The sequence below is a fragment of the Oncorhynchus gorbuscha genome, unplaced genomic scaffold, assembly GCF_021184085.1.
Source record: "Oncorhynchus gorbuscha isolate QuinsamMale2020 ecotype Even-year unplaced genomic scaffold, OgorEven_v1.0 Un_scaffold_1906, whole genome shotgun sequence".
NCBI lineage: Eukaryota > Metazoa > Chordata > Actinopteri > Salmoniformes > Salmonidae > Oncorhynchus > Oncorhynchus gorbuscha.
Genome location: NW_025746555.1, coordinates 8,655 through 25,372, shown reverse-complemented (window position 1 = coordinate 25,372; position 16,718 = coordinate 8,655). Strand labels below are relative to the sequence as shown.

Genomic DNA, 16,718 nt, shown 5'->3' with positions numbered 1-16,718 from the left:
GAACTAAAGACACATCTCTGAAACAGGCATTCATCGGCACAGGAACTAAAGACACATCTCTGAAACAGGCATTCATCAGCACAGGAACTAAAGACACATCTCTGAAACAGGCATTCATCAGCACAGGAACTAAAGACACATCTCTGAAACAGGCATTCATCAGCACAGGAACTAAAGACACATCTCTGAAACAGGCATTCATCAGCACAGGAACTAAAGACACATCTCTGAAACAGGCATTCATCAGCACAGGAACTAAAGACACATCTCTGAAACAGGCATTCATCAGCACAGGAACTAAAGACACATCTCTGAAACAGGCATTCATCGGCACAGGAACTAAAGACACATCTCTGAAACAGGCATTCATCAGCACAGGAACTAAAGACACATCTCTGAAACAGGCATTCATCAGCACAGGAACTAAAGACACATCTCTGAAACAGGCATTCATCAGCACAGGAACTAAAGACACATCTCTGAAACAGGCATTCATCAGCACAGGAACTAAAGACACATCTCTGAAACAGGCATTCATCAGCACAGGAACTAAAGAAACATATCTGAAACAGGCATTCATCAGCACAGGAACTAAAGACATCTCTGAAACAGGGTCTCGTCTGCTTAGTGTTTACATGTACTGGTGCTACCCTGTTATTTATTGAAGGGTATAAAACGTAGAGTTCAGAAGGATCACAATTATAGAGCTAGAATGTAAAAATGACTCATGGTTTTAGCTTTCATTCCCATCTGATCTGAAGAACATTGGAGCAAACCTTGCACAGGTGTAAACACTTACTACATCTGACAATAAATACTTAATCCTAAGTACTTTAATTTAACTAGTTACTTGTTTATGAATGGCTTTGTTAACATACATGTACTTGCAAATAATTGTTGTTTAAATAAAGTTATTATTATTTTTTAAATATTCTATTGATGTTTTCTCTGTCTCTCCTCCGTGTCACAGTATGCCACTGATTACAAGATGGTCGCCAGGGAAACGACACCAATGGAACCGTCCTCTACCAGAAGGTGCTTATTATGACATCCCTCATATTTGTTGGTTTGTTTGTTTGATTGTTTGTTAGGGTCTCATTTAGCCTGTCATTGGCTATTCGTCCAAGAAAGACCGAAATACCAAACGAATGACAATTTAAGGAAGTGGAATTACAACCACAGTACAGTAAGAACAAAGACACATTGGAAACATAGGGGCTATAAAAGAACAGGTGTCTGTGTTGGAGACAGGATGGGGCTGGTCCACAGATAGGAGGGGCTGGTCCACAGACAGGAGGGGCTGGTTCACAGACAGGAGGGCTGGTTCACAGACAGGAGGGATCTGGTTCACAGACACAGAGGGGGCTGGTCCACAGACAGGAGGAGGCTGGTTCACAGACAGGAGGGGGCTGGTTCACAGACAGGAGGGGCTGGTTCACAGACAGGAGGGGCTGGTCCACAGACAGGAGGGATCTGGGGCTGGTCCACAGACAGGAGGGATCTGTTCCACAGACAGGAGGGATCTGGTCCACAGACAGGAGGGATCTGTTCACAGACAGGAGGAATCTGGTCCACAGACAGGAGGGGGCTGGTCCACAGACAGGAGGGGCTGGTCCACAGACAGGAGGGGCTGTTCCACAGACAGGGAGCTGGATCTGGTCCACAGACAGGATCTGGTTCACAGACAGGAGGGATCTGGTCCACAGACAGGGGCTGGTCCCACAGACAGGAGGGATCTGGTTCACAGACAGGGACAGGAGGGATCTGGGCTTCACAGACAGGAGGGATCTGGTTCACAGACAGGAGGTATCTGGTTCACAGACAGGAGGGATCTGGTTCACAGACTGGATACAGACAGGGGATCTGGTTCACAGACAGGAGGGGGCTGGTCCACAGACAGGAGTCTGGATCTGGTTCACAGACAGGAGGGATCTGGTCCACAGACAGGAGGGATCTGGTCCACAGACAGGAGGGGCTGGTCCACAGACTGGGGGCAGACAGGAGGGTTCCACAGACAGGAGGGATCTGGTCCACAGACAGGAGGGGCTGGTCCACAGACAGGAGGGATCTGGTTCACAGACAGGAGGATCTGGTCCACAGACAGGGATCTGGATCTGTTCCACAGACAGGAGGGGGCTGGTCCACAGACAGGAGGGATCTGGTTCACAGACAGGAGGGATCTGGTTCACAGACAGGAGGGGGCTGGTCCATAGACAGGGCAAATAACGAAACAGACAGGAAGAAAGTGGAAATGGAGTGAAGATCCTAGTCACCATATTAGTCCCAAACAGCTCTGGGTCTGGTATTGCGCTATTCTGTGTTATTGGGGGTTAGTAGTTCTGGGTCGTCCCAAACAGCTCTGGGTCTGGTATTGGGGGTTAGTCCCAAACAGCCCTGGGTCTGGTATTGGGGGTTAGTCCCAAACAGTTCTGGGTCTGGTATTGGGGGTTAGTCCCAAACAGCCCTGGGTCTGGTATTGGGGGTTAGTCCCAAACAGTTCTGGGTCTGGTATTGGGGGTTAGTCCCAAACAGCCCTGGGGTCTGGTAGTCCCAAACAGCCCTGGGTCTGGTATTGGGGGTAGTCCCAAACAGCTCTGGGTCTGGTATTGGGGTTAGTCCCAAACAGCTCTGGGTCTGGTATTGGGGGTAGTTCTGGGTCGTCCCAAACAGCCCTGGGTCTGGTATTGGGGTTAGTCCCAAACAGCTCTGGGTCTGGTATTGGGGGTTAGTCCCAAACAGCCCTGGGTCTGGTATTGGGGGTTAGTCCCAAACAGCCCTGGGTCTGGTATTGGGGGTTAGTCCCAAACAGCTCTGGGTCTGGTATTGGGGGTTAGTCCCAAACAGCCCTGGGTCTGGTATTGGGGGTTAGTCCCAAACAGCTCTGGGTCTGGTATTGTCTGGTATTGGGGGTTAGTCCCAAACAGCTCTGGGTCTGTTAGTATTGGGTCTGGTATTGGGGGTACGTCCCAAACAGCCCTGGGTCTGGTATTGGGGGTACGTCCCAAACAGCCCTGGGTCTGGTATTGGGGGTACGTCCCAAACAGCTCTGGGTCTGGTATTGGGGGTACGTCCCAAACAGCCCTGGGTCTGGTATTCCCAAACAGGGGGTATTGGGGGTACGTCCTGGGTCTGGTATTGGGGGTACGTCCCAAACAGCTCTGGGTCTGGTATTGGGGGGTACGTCCCAAACAGCTCTGGGTCTGGTATTGGGGGTACGTCCCAAACAGCCCTGGGTCTGGTAGCTTGGGTCTGGTACGTCCCAAACAGCTCTGGGTCTGGTATTGGTCCCAAACAGCTCTGGGGGTTAGTCCCAAACAGCTCTGGGTCTGGTATTGGGGGTACGTCCCAAACAGCTCTGGGTCTGGTATTGGGGGTACGTCCCAAACAGCCCTGGGTCTGGTATTGGGGGTACGTCCCAAACAGCCCTGGGTCTGGTATTGGGGGTACGTCCCAAACAGCCCTGGGTCTGGTATTGGGGGTACGTCCCAAACAGCCCTGGGTCTGGTATTGGGGGTCCCAAACAGCTCTGGGTCGTACGTCCCAAACAGCCCTGGGTCTGGTATTGGGGGTCCCAAACGTCCTGGGTCTGGTATTGGGGGTACGTCCTGGGTCTGGTATTGGGGGTACATCCCAAACAGCTATGAGAGACCAGTGGGAGGACAACGTGAGAGACCTGGACAACGTACTGGACACACTCACACTGTTCTATGATTCACTGTCCAATGTTGAAGACACTTGTCACGATACGCTACGCAAGTGACCAGCCGCTTCCATAGCAACACACAGAGCAATATCCCTGGAGCCTGGTAACAAACAGAAAGGACTCAATACAAGTTTAACACTTCTTTCTTTAAAATGTGATCAGTATTCATCCACATCCTTAAGCCTGATCAGACCAAGCTACTCTGTTGTGACGTCAATGTCAGTCACTGTCCTGTGTTTGTTCAGTTATGCCATGTGTCATAGTCAGCCCTTATGTAGCCAGGCAGGCCCGGACTGTTGGCCCGCTAGCATGTACGTTTGACCAACGACTCTGCCTTTAAGAGAGAGAGAGTCCAAACAGGGAACACTGGTCTGGCACGGTCCGAGGATGGATTCCTGGCAAGGAGATATTCCTGGAGCGACTGTTGTCCAGATACACTCAGATGTAGTGGCTGGTTGGCATTGCAGAGTGTTTGTGTGTATGTGTGCATGTGTACAGAGCTGGGGTGAGAAGGTCAACCATCGCTACAGGAAAACGTCACAGAATTTTTTTTCTCTGTTTTCTTTTCTGTGTGAATTTCAGAAGACTTTTGAAAAAAGAAAAAGAGAACAAATTCTGTATCACCAAGATACTTATGTCCAGATGATATGAGCTCCCACCCACCTGTCTGAGGAAGATTCAGTAGTCTACCATTTTAAAAGGCTACAGATGTAAAAAGAACAGAAAGGCCTGCAAACCCTGTTCCTGCAGATGCTGCCTGCAAACCCTGTTCCTGCAGATGCTGCCAACTATCACCTCTGTTGACAATGTTTTGATCCCAAAGAGCTTCATGAGGTGAAAACATGTCGGCACAGCGGCTTCACAGGGGACGATGTTCCAAAGAAACGAAACGCCAACCAACGTGACATGTCGGTTCACCATGAACATGGAATAAAATACACAGATGACCACCATGCAATGGTTAATGTGCGCAGCTCGACTGCACTGCACTCGGCTTGGAACGTGACAATGTTTCTGACTTGTTGACCTGACCTCCAAGCGAGGCTGGAAGGAAGCCCAGCCATGTCATCACTCAGCTGGGTAGTTTTCTGAATCGCCCCCTTGTACCCAGCTGTCAGACTGACATGGATATGCGTCCCAAATGCCACTATATTACCTATATAGTGCACTACTTTTAACCAGGGCCCTATGGCACTTTATAGGGATTATGGTACCATTTGGGACGCTCCCATAGAAATGCTTGGCTCATTCATTGGCAGAGAATTACCAGTCTATGAGGGGTACTGATGAACAGACACGGTAGACCCTCCTCTGACCAGTGCCAGTAATGGTGGGTCCCCCTAAAGGGGTCAATAGGAGCATAGCTCTTTTCTCTGTTCTGAATATCATTTGAGGAGACTATATAAATGGTAGCCTACTGAATCAAATAAACTGAAAGCCTATGTTCAGATGTTCTAATGTTCTGTGTTCTGATGTCCTATGTTCTGATGTCCTATGTTCTGATGTCCTGTGTTCTGATGTTCTATGTTCTGTGTTCTGATGTCCTATGTTCTGATGTTCTATGTTCTGATGTTCTGTGTTCTGATGTCCTATGTTCTGATGTCCTATGCTCTGATGTTCTATGTTCTGATGTTCTATGTTCTGTGTTCTGATGTCATATGTTCTGATGTTCTATGTTCTGTGTTCTGATGTCCTATGTTCTGATGTTCTATGTTCTGTGTTCTGATGTCCTATGTTCTGATGTTCTGATTCCTGATGTTTTGATGTCCTATGTTCTGTGTTCTGATGTCCTATGTTCTGATGTTCTGATTTCTGATGTTCTGATGTCCTATGTTCTGGTGTTCTGATGTTCTGTGTTCTGATGTCCTGTGTTCTGATGTCCTATGTTCTGATGTTCTGATTTCTGATGTTCTGATGTCCTATGTTCTGATGTTCTGATGTTCTGATGTCCTATGTTCTGATGTTCTGATGTTCTGATGTCCTATGTTCTGATGTTCTGATGTTCTGATTTCTGATGTTCTGATGTCCTATGTTCTGATGTTCTGATGTCCTGTGTTCTGATGTCCTATGTTCTGATGTTCTGATGTCCTGTGTTCTGATGTCCTATGTTCTGATGTTCTGATGTCCTATGTTCTGATGTTCTGATGTCCTATGTTCTGATGTTCTGATGTCCTATGTTCTGATGTTCTGTGTTCTGATGTCCTATGTTCTGATGTCCTATGTTCTGGGACATGTTTCGTATTGCGTCAGATGGGAATATTGACGAATACGCTGATTCGGTGTGCGAGTTCATTAGAACGTGCGTCGAAGATGTCGTTCCCATAGCAACGATAAAAACATTCCCTAACCAGAAACCGTGGATTGATGGCAGCATTCGCGTGAAACTGAAAGCGCGAACCACTGCTTTTAATCAGGGCAAGGTGTCTGGCAACATGACTGAATACAAACAGTGCAGCTATTCCCTCCGTAAGGCTATCAAACAAGCTAAGCGTCAGTACAGAGACAAAGTGGAATCTCAATTCAATGGCTCAGACACAAGAGGCATGTGGCAGGGTCTACAGTCAATCACGGACTACAAGATGAAATCCAGCCCAGTCACGGACCAGGATGTCTTGCTCCCAGGCAGACTAAATAACTTTTTTGCCCGCTTTGAGGACAATACAGTGCCACTGACACGGCCTGCAACGGAAACATGCGGTCTCTCCTTCACTGCAGCCGAGGTGAGTAAGACATTTAAACGTGTTAACCCTCGCAAGGCTGCAGGCCCAGACTGTCATGCAGGTGAATGAGGACCCAAAAGCGACTTGGCGAAAACAGAGTCTTTAATCCAGTAAAGTAATTCTACAAACATAAGACATAATTCCACTCGTAATGACGAGAACAGACTGGAGACTCGATCAAGAACTGCAGGTTGCCTCGGGAAGGCACTTGAACCTAGCAGACTCAGACACCTGCTCTCCACGCAGCATCTGAGGGAAACACGACACGACAGGGCGATACACAGACACAGCACGGTGAACAATAGACAAGGATCCGACAGGGCAGGAACGGAAAACAAGGAGAGAAATAGGGACTCTAATCAGGGAAAAGAATAGGGAACAGGTGTGGGAAGACTAAATGATTGATTAGGGGAATAGGAACAGCTGGGAGCAGGAACGGAACGATAGAGAGAAGAGAGAGAGGAAGGGAGAGAGAAAAAGGGGAACGAACCTAAAAAGACCAGCAGGGGGAAAATGAACAGAGGGAAAAGCCAAAATGACAAGACAATCTAAGACAAAACATGACACAGACGGCATCCCCAGCCGCGCCCTCCGAGCATGCGCAGACCAGCTGGCCGGTGTGTTTACGGACATATTCAATCAATCCCTATACCAGTCTGCTGTTCCCACATGCTTCAAGAGGGCCACCATTGTTCCTGTTCCCAAGAAAGCTAAGGTAACTGAGCTAAACGACTACCGCCCCGTAGCACTCACTTCCGTCATCATGAAGTGCTTTGAGAGACTAGTCAAGGACCATATCACCTCCACCCTACCTGACACCCTAGACCCACTCCAATTTGCCTACCGCCCAAATAGGTCCACAGACGATGCAATCTCAACCACACTGCACACTGCCCTAACCCACCTGGACAAGAGGAATACCTATGTGAGAATGCTGTTCATCGACTACAGCTCGGCATTCAACAGCATAGTACCCTCCAAGCTCGTCATCAAGCTCGAGACCCTGGGTCTCGACCCCGCCCTGTGCAACTGGGTACTGGACTTCCTGACGGGCCGCCCCCAGGTGGTGAGGGTAGGCAACAACATCTCCTCCCCGCTGATCCTCAACACGGGGGCCCCACAAGGGTGCGTTCTGAGCCTTCTCCTGTACTCCCTGTTCACCCACGACTGCGTGGTCACGCACGCCTCCAACTCAATCATCAAGTTTGCGGACGACACAACAGTGGTAGGCTTGATTACCAACAACGACGAGACGGCCTACAGGGAGGAGGTGAGGGCCCTTGGAGTGTGGTGTCAGGAAAATAACCTCACACTCAACGTCAACAAAACTAAGGAGATGATTGTGGACTTCAGGAAACAGCAGAGGGAACACCCCCCTATCCACATCGATGGAACAGTAGTGGAGAGGGTAGCTAGTTTTAAGTTCCTCGGCATACACATCACAGACAAACTGAATTGGTCCACTCACACTGACAGCGTCGTGAAGAAGGCGCAGCAGCGCCTATTCAACCTCAGGAGGCTGAAGAAATTCGGCTTGTCACCAAAAGCACTCACAAACTTCTACAGATGCACAATCGAGAGCATCCTGGCGGGCTGTATCACCGCCTGGTACGGCAACTGCTCCGCCCTCAACCGTAAGGCTCTCCAGAGGGTAGTGAGGACTGCACAACGCATCACCGGGGCAAACTACCTGCCCTCCAGGACACCTACACCACCCGTTGTTACAGGAAGGCCATAAAGATCATCAAGGACATCAACCACCCGAACCACTGCCTGTTCACCCCGCTATCATCCAGAAGGCGAGGTCAGTACAGGTGCATCAAAGCTGGGACCGAGAGACTGAAAAACAGCTTCTATCTCAAGGCCATCAGACTGTTAAATAGCCACCACTAACATTGAGTGGCTGCTGCCAACACACTGTCATTGACACTGACCCAACTCCAGCCATTTTAATAATGGGAATTGATGGGAAATGATGTAAATATATCACTAGCCACTTTAAACAATGCTACCTTATATAATGTTACTTACCCTACATTATTCATCTCATATGCATATGTATATACTGTACTCTACAACATCGACTGCATCCTTATGTAACACATGTATCACTAGCCACTTTAACTATGCCACTTTGTTTACTTTGTCTACACACTCATCTCATATGTATATACTGTACTCGATACCATCTACTGTATGCTGCTCTGTACCATCACTCATTCATATATCCTTATGTACATGTTCCTTATCCCCTTACACTGTGTATAAGACAGTAGTTTTGGAATTGTTAGTTAGATTACTTGTTGGTTATCACTGCATTGTCGGAACTAGAAGCACAAGCATTTCGCTACACTCGCATTAACATCTGCTAACCATGTGTATGTGACAAATAAAATTTGATTTGATTTGATTTGATTTGATGTCCTATGTTCTGATGTCCTATGTTCTGATGTTCTGTGTTCTGATGTCCTATGTTCTGATGTCCTATGTTCTGATGTCCTATGTTCTGATGTCCTATGTTCTGATGTCCTGTGTTCTGATGTCCTATGTTCTGATGTCCTATGTTCTGATGTCCTATGTTCTGATGTTCTGTGTTCTGATGTCCTATGTTCTGATGTCCTATGTTCTGATGTCCTATGTTCTGATGTCCTGTGTTCTGATGTCCTATGTTCTGATGTCCTATGTTCTGATGTTCTGTGTTCTGATGTCCTGTGTTCTGATGTCCTATGTTCTGATGTTCTGATTTCTGATGTTCTGATGTCCTATGTTCTGATGTTCTGTGTTCTGATGTCCTATGTTCTGATGTTCTGATTTCTGATGTTCTGATGTTCTGTGTTCTGATGTCCTATGTTCTGATGTTCTGATTTCTGATGTTCTGATGTTCTGTGTTCTGATGTCCTATGTTCTGATGTTCTGATTTCTGATGTTCTGATGTTCTGATGTCCTATGTTCTGATGTCCTGTGTTCTGATGTCCTGTGTTCTGATGTCCTATGTTCTGATGTCCTATGTTCTGATGTTCTGTGTTCTGATGTCCTGTGTTCTGATGTCCTATGTTCTGATGTTCTGATTTCTGATGTTCTGATGTCCTATGTTCTGATGTTCTGTGTTCTGATGTCCTATGTTCTGATGTTCTGATTTCTGATGTTCTGTGTTCTGATGTCCTATGTTCTGTGTTCTGATGTTCTATGTTCTGATGTTCTGATGTCCTATATTCTGATGTCCTATGTTTTATGTTCTGATGTCCTATATTCTGATGTCCTATGTTTTATGTTCTAATGTCCTATGTTTTATGTTCTGATGTTCTGATGTCCTATGTTCTGATGTCCTATGTTCTGATGTCCTATGTTTTATGTTCTGATGTCCTATGTTTTATGTTCTGATGTCCTATGTTTTATGTTCTGATGTCCTATGTTCTGATGTCCTATGTTCTGATGTCCTATGTTTTATGTTCTGATGTCCTATGTTCTGATGTCCTATGTTCTGATGTCCTATGTTCTGATGTCCTATGTTCTGATGTCCTATGTTCTGATGTCCTATGTTTTATGTTCTGATGTCCTGATGTCCTATGTTTTATGTTCTGATGTCCTATGTTTTATGTTCTGATGTCCTATGTTTTATGTTCTGATGTCCTATGTTTTATGTTCTGATGTCCTATGTTTTATGTTCTGATGTCCTATGTTTTATGTCCTGATGTCCTATGTTTTATGTTCTGATGTCCTATGTTTTATGTTCTGATGTTTTATGTTCTGATGTCCTGATGTCCTATGTTTTATGTTCTGATGTCCTATGTTTTATGTTCTGATGTCCTATGTTTTATGTTCTGATGTCCTATGTTTTATGTTCTAATTCTGATGTCCTATGTTTTATGTTCTAATGTCCTGATGTCCTATGTTTTATGTTCTAATGTCCTGATGTCCTATGTTTTATGTTCTAATGTCCTGATGTCCTATGTTTTATGTTCTAATGTCCTGATGTCCTATGTTTTATGTTCTGATGTTTTATGTCCTGATGTCCTATGTTTTATGTCCTGATGTCCTATGTTTTATGTTCTGATGGTTTATGTTCTGATGTCCTATGTTTTATGTCCTGATGTCCTATGTTTTATGTCCTGATGTCCTATGTTTTATGTTCTGATGGTTTATGTTCTGATGTCCTATGTTTTATGTCCTGATGTCCTATGTTTTATGTCCTGATGTCCTATGTTTTATGTCCTGATGTCCTATGTTTTATGTTCTGATGTCCTATGTTTTATGTCCTGATGTCCTATGTTTTATATTCTGATGGTTTATGTTCTGATGTCCTATGTTTTATGTTCTGATGTTTTATGTTCTGATGTCCTATGTTTTATGTCCTGATGTCCTATGTTTTATGTTCTGATGTCCTATGTTTTATGTCCTTTTATGTTTTATGTCTGATGTCCTATGTTTTATGTTCTGATGTCCTATGTTTTATGTCTTGATGTCCTATGTTTTATGTCCTGATGTCCTATGTTTTATGTCCTGATGTCCTATGTTTTATGTCCTGATGTCCTGATGTCCTATGTTTTATGTCTTGATGTCCTATGTTTTATGTCCTGATGTCCTGATGTCCTATGTTTTATGTCCTGATGTCCTATGTTTTATGTCCTGATGTCCTATGTTTTATGTTCTGATGTCCTGATGTCCTATGTTTTATGTTCTGATGTCCTATGTTTTATGTCCTGATGTCCTATGTTTTATGTTCTGATGTCCTATGTTTTATGTTCTGATGTCCTATGTTTTATGTCCTGATGTCCTATGTTTTATGTTCTAATGTCCTGATGTCCTATGTTTTATGTTCTAATGTCCTGATGTCCTATGTTTTATGTTCTAATGTCCTGATGTCCTATGTTTTATGTTCTAATGTCCTGATGTCCTATGTTTTATGTTCTGATGTTTTATGTCCTGATGTCCTATGTTTTATGTCCTGATGTCCTATGTTTTATGTCTGATGTCCTATGTTTTATGTTCTGATGTTTTATGTCCTGATGTCTATGTTTTATGTCCTGATGTCCTATGTTTTATGTCCTGATGTCCTATGTTTTATGTTCTGATGTCCTATGTTTTATGTCCTGATGTCCTATGTTTTATGTTCTGATGGTTTATGTTCTGATGTCCTATGTTTTATGTTCTGATGTTTTATGTTCTGATGTCCTATGTTTTATGTTCTAATGTCCTGATGTCCTATGTTTTATGTTCTAATGTCCTGATGTCCTATGTTTTATGTTCTAATGTCCTGATGTCCTATGTTTTATGTTCTGATGTTTTATGTCCTGATGTCCTATGTTTTATGTCCTGATGTCCTATGTTTTATGTCCTGATGTCCTATGTTTTATGTTCTGATGTTTTATGTCCTGATGTCCTATGTTTTATGTCCTGATGTCCTATGTTTTATGTCCTGATGTCCTATGTTTTATGTTCTGATGTCCTATGTTTTATGTCCTGATGTCCTATGTTTTATGTTCTGATGGTTTATGTTCTGATGTCCTATGTTTTATGTTCTGATGTTTTATGTTCTGATGTCCTATGTTTTATGTCCTGATGTCCTATGTTTTATGTCCTGATGTCCTATGTTTTATGTTCTGATGTCCTATGTTTTATGTCCTGATGTCCTGATGTCCTATGTTTTATGTCTTGATGTCCTATGTTTTATGTTCTGATGTTTTATGTCCTGATGTCCTATGTTTTATGTTCTGATGTCCTATGTTTTATGTCTGATGTCCTATGTTTTATGTTCTGATGTCCTATGTTTTATGTTCTGATGTCCTATGTTTTATGTTCTGATGTTTATGTTCTGATGTCCTATGTTTTCTGTTCTGATGTTTTATGTTCTGATGTCCTATGTTCTGATGTCCTATGTTCTGATGTCCTATGTTTTATGTCCTGATGTCCTGATGTCCTATGTTTTATGTCTTGATGATGTTTTATGTCCTGATGTCCTATGTTTTATGTCCTGATGTCCTATGTTTTATGTTCTGATGTCCTATGTTTTATGTTCCTGATGTCCTATGTTTTATGTCTATGTTTTATGTTCTGATGTCCTATGTTTTATGTTCTGATGTTTTATGTTCTGATGTCCTGATGTCCTATGTTTTATGTCCTGATGTCCTATGTTTTATGTTCTGATGTCCTATGTTTTATGTTCTGATGTCCTATGTTTTATGTTCTGATGTTTTATGTTCTGATGTCCTGATGTCCTATGTTTTATGTTCTGATGTCCTATGTTTTATGTCCTGATGTCCTATGTTTTATGTTCTAATGTCCTGATGTCCTATGTTTTATGTTCTAATGTCCTGATGTCCTATGTTTTATGTTCTAATGTCCTGATGTCCTATGTTTTATGTTCTAATGTCCTGATGTCCTATGTTTTATGTTCTAATGTCCTGATGTCCTATGTTTTATGTTCTAATGTCCTGATGTCCTATGTTTTATGTTCTGATGTTTTATGTCCTGATGTCCTATGTTTTATGTCCTGATGTCCTATGTTTTATGTTCTGATGTTTTATGTTCTGATGTCCTATGTTTTATGTCCTGATGTCCTATGTTTTATGTCCTGATGTCCTATGTTTTATGTTCTGATGGTTTTATGTTCTGATGTCCTATGTTTTATGTCCTGATGTCCTATGTTTTATGTTCTGATGGTTTATGTTCTGATGTCCTATGTTTTATGTTCTGATGTTTTATGTTCTGATGTCCTATGTTTTATGTCCTGATGTCCTATGTTTTATGTCCTGATGTCCTATGTTTTATGTCCTGATGTCCTATGTTTTATGTTCTGATGTCCTATGTTTTATGTCTTGATGTCCTATGTTTTATGTCCTGATGTCCTATGTTTTATGTCCTGATGTCCTATGTTTTATGTCCTGATGTCCTGATGTCCTATGTTTTATGTCTTGATGTCCTATGTTTTATGTCCTGATGTCCTATGTTTTATGTCCTGATGTCCCTGATGTCCTATGTTTTATGTCCTGATGTCCTGATGTCCTATGTTTTATGTTCTGATGTTTTATGTTTTATGTTCTGATGTTTTATGTTTTATGTTTTATGTTTTATGTTTTATGTTCTGATGTTTTATGTTTTATGTTCTGATGTTTTATGTTTTATGTTTGATGTTTTATGTTTTATGTTTATGTTCTGATGTTTTATGTCCTGATGTTTTATGTTTTATGTTCTGATGTTTTATGTTTTATGTTCTGATGTTTTATGTTCTGATGTTTTATGTTCTGATGTTTTATGTCCTGATGTCCTGATGTCCTATGTTTTATGTTCTGATGTTTTATGTTCTGATGTTTTATGTCCTGATGTCCTGTGTTTTATGTCCTGATGTCCTGATGTCCTATGTTTTATGTTCTGATGTCCTATGTTTTATGTTTTATGTTTTATGTTCTGATTCCTATGTTTTATGTCCTGATGTCCTATGTTTTATGTTCTGATGTTATGTTTTATGTCCTTTTATGTTCTGATGATGTTTTATGTCCTGATGTTTTATGTCCTTTTATGTTTTATGTTTCCTGATGTCCTATGTTTTATGTTCTGATGTCCTGTGTTTTATGTCCTGATTTATGTTTTATGTTTGATGTTTTATGTTTGATGTTTTATGTTCTGATGTTCTGATGTTTTATTTGATGTTTTATGTCCTGATGTGATTTATGTTTTATGTTCTGTGTCCTATGTTTTATGTCCTGATGTCCTATGTTTTATGTTCTTTTATGTTTTATGTTTGTCCTATGTTTTATGTTCTGATGTCCTATGTTTTATGTTTGATGTCCTATGTTTTATGTTCTGATGTCCTATGTTTTATGTCCTTTTATGTCCTATGTTTTATGTCCTGATTCCTGATGTCCTATGTTTTATGTTCTGATGTTTTATGTCCTGATTTATGTTTTATGTTCTGATGTTCTTTTATGTTTTATGTTCTATGTTTTATGTTCTGATGTTTTATGTCCTATGTTTTATGTTCTGATGTTTTATGTTCTGTGTTTTATGTCCTGATGTCCTATGTTTTATGTTCTGATGTCCTGATGTCCTATGTTTTATGTCCTGATGTCCTATGTTTTATGTTCTGATGTCCTATGTTTTATGTTCTGATGTCCTATGTTTTATGTTCTGATGTCCTATGTTTTGATGTCTGATGTCCTATGTTTTATGTTCTGATGTCCTATGTTTTATGTTCTGATGTCCTATGTTTTATGTTCTGATGTCCTATGTTTTATGTTCTGATGTCCTATGTTTTATGTTCTGATGTCCTATGTTTTATGTTCTGATGTCCTATGTTTTATGTTCTGATGTCCTATGTTTTATGTTCTGATGTTTTATGTTCTGATGTCCTATGTTTTATGTTCTGATGTCCTATGTTTTATGTTCTGATGTTTTATGTTCTGATGTCCTGATGTCCTATGTTTTATGTTCTGATGTCCTATGTTTTATGTTCTGATGTCTATGTTTTATGTTCTGATGTTTTATGTTCTGATGTGTCCTTTCCTATGTTTTATGTTCTGATATTCTGTTTTATGTTCTGATGTTTTATGTTCTGATATGTTCAGATGTTATGATGTTATGATGTTCTGTGTTCTGATCTATGTTCTGATGTTATCATGTTCTGATGTTCTAATGTTCTATTTTATGTGTTCTGATATTCTGTGTTCAGATGTTCAGATGTTATGATGCTCTGATGTTCTATGTTCTAATGTTCTATTTTATGTGTTGTAATTTTCTGTGTTCAAATGTTATGATCTGTGTTTTTTAAATATATTTTTTTAAACTAACAACCATACATAAACAAAACTGTGTTGTGTTCTATGTAGGTTCCTGTGGGCACAGAACCAGATGGTATGAACATATTGGGCCTGGTGCTCTTTGCCATGGTGTTCGGTGTGGCACTGAGGAAGCTGGGAGAGGAGGGGGAGGAGCTCATACGCTTCTTCAACGCTTTCAATGAAGCCACCATGGTGCTGGTGTCCTGGATCATGTGGTGAGTGACCTTAAACAACCCAGATCATGTGATTAGCCTCTCCTGGTCCCCAAGACTATTCCCAAGGGAAAACAAGAGGAGCTTCTGATGGCTCACTAGATAAAGTCTGTACTGTTTATTCCTTAAGAACTGCAGGAGGTGTTGTAGGCTGCTGACGCTATGCATTTGACACTGAAATGAGAAGCTACTTTTTGACTGGGAAGCTGCCTACTTATGTAGAATCAAATTAAATATTTAATTACATTTCTGATAAATGTTTTAGCTTTTACTTTCAAATAAATCTGCAGCAAAAATAGATATTCTGTTAGTCATCACCTCACCAAATGGTATACATTCTATATTTCTCCTACCTCAGGTACGTCCCGTTCGGCATCATGTTCCTGGTGGGTAGTAAGATAGTGGAGATGGAGGATGTGGTTCTGTTGGTGACCAGTCTGGGGAAATACATATTTGCCTCCGTCCTGGGTCATATCATCCACGGGGGGGTCATCCTGCCTCTCATCTACTTTGGGTTCACACACAAGAACCCCTTCAGCTTCCTGTCCGGCCTCATCACGCCCTTCACCACCGCCTTCGCCACCTGCTCCAGGTAGGCCTTTGTTACTGTATCCCTCCACCAGTCCAGGTACTATCCCTCCACCAGTCCAGGTACTATCCCTCCACTAGTCCAAGTACTATCCCTCCACCAGTCCAGGTACTATCCCTCCACCAGTCCAGGTACTATCCCTCCACCAGTCCAGGTATTATCCCTCCACCAGTCCAGGTACTATCCCTCCACCAGTCCAGGTACTATCCCTCCACCAGTCCAGGTACTATCCCTCCACTAGTCCTGGTACTATCCCTCCACTAGTCCAGGTACTATCCCTCCACCAGTCCATGTACTATCCCTCCACCAGTCCAGGTACTATCCCTCCACCAGTCCAGGTACTATCCCTCCACCAGTCCAGGTACTATCCCTCCACCAGTCCAGGTACTATCCCTCCACCTGATATCATTGGTTAATCACAAGAATGGCTTCATATCAAAGTCTACGTTGAGACCGAAGGAAGCAAGACTCTTTAAATTAAAGATCCAGGCAGCCTCTCATTTTAACAATAAATTGTCGAGGTCACCCCCTCTCCTGGGAGGGTGACCTTTTCGATACCGATATAACGTAGTGACGAAATCTAGTAGTTTTCTTCCAAAAAGTGGGCCGCAACTGGGTATACAATGCTCCGAGATTCGTTATTTTAATTCGTGTTTTGTTTTACCCACATCATTTTTACCACAAGGACAAGCTATACGATAAATACTGTCTTAGTGGAGC

The 16,718-nt window shown here is 42.5% G+C and overlaps 1 pseudogene; it reads left to right on the top strand.

The window, feature by feature from the left end:
* LOC124024516 overlaps positions 1–16,005 on the top strand; it is a 29,373-nt pseudogene extending 13,368 nt beyond the window's left edge.
* Positions 16,006–16,718: the final 713 nt, after the last annotated feature.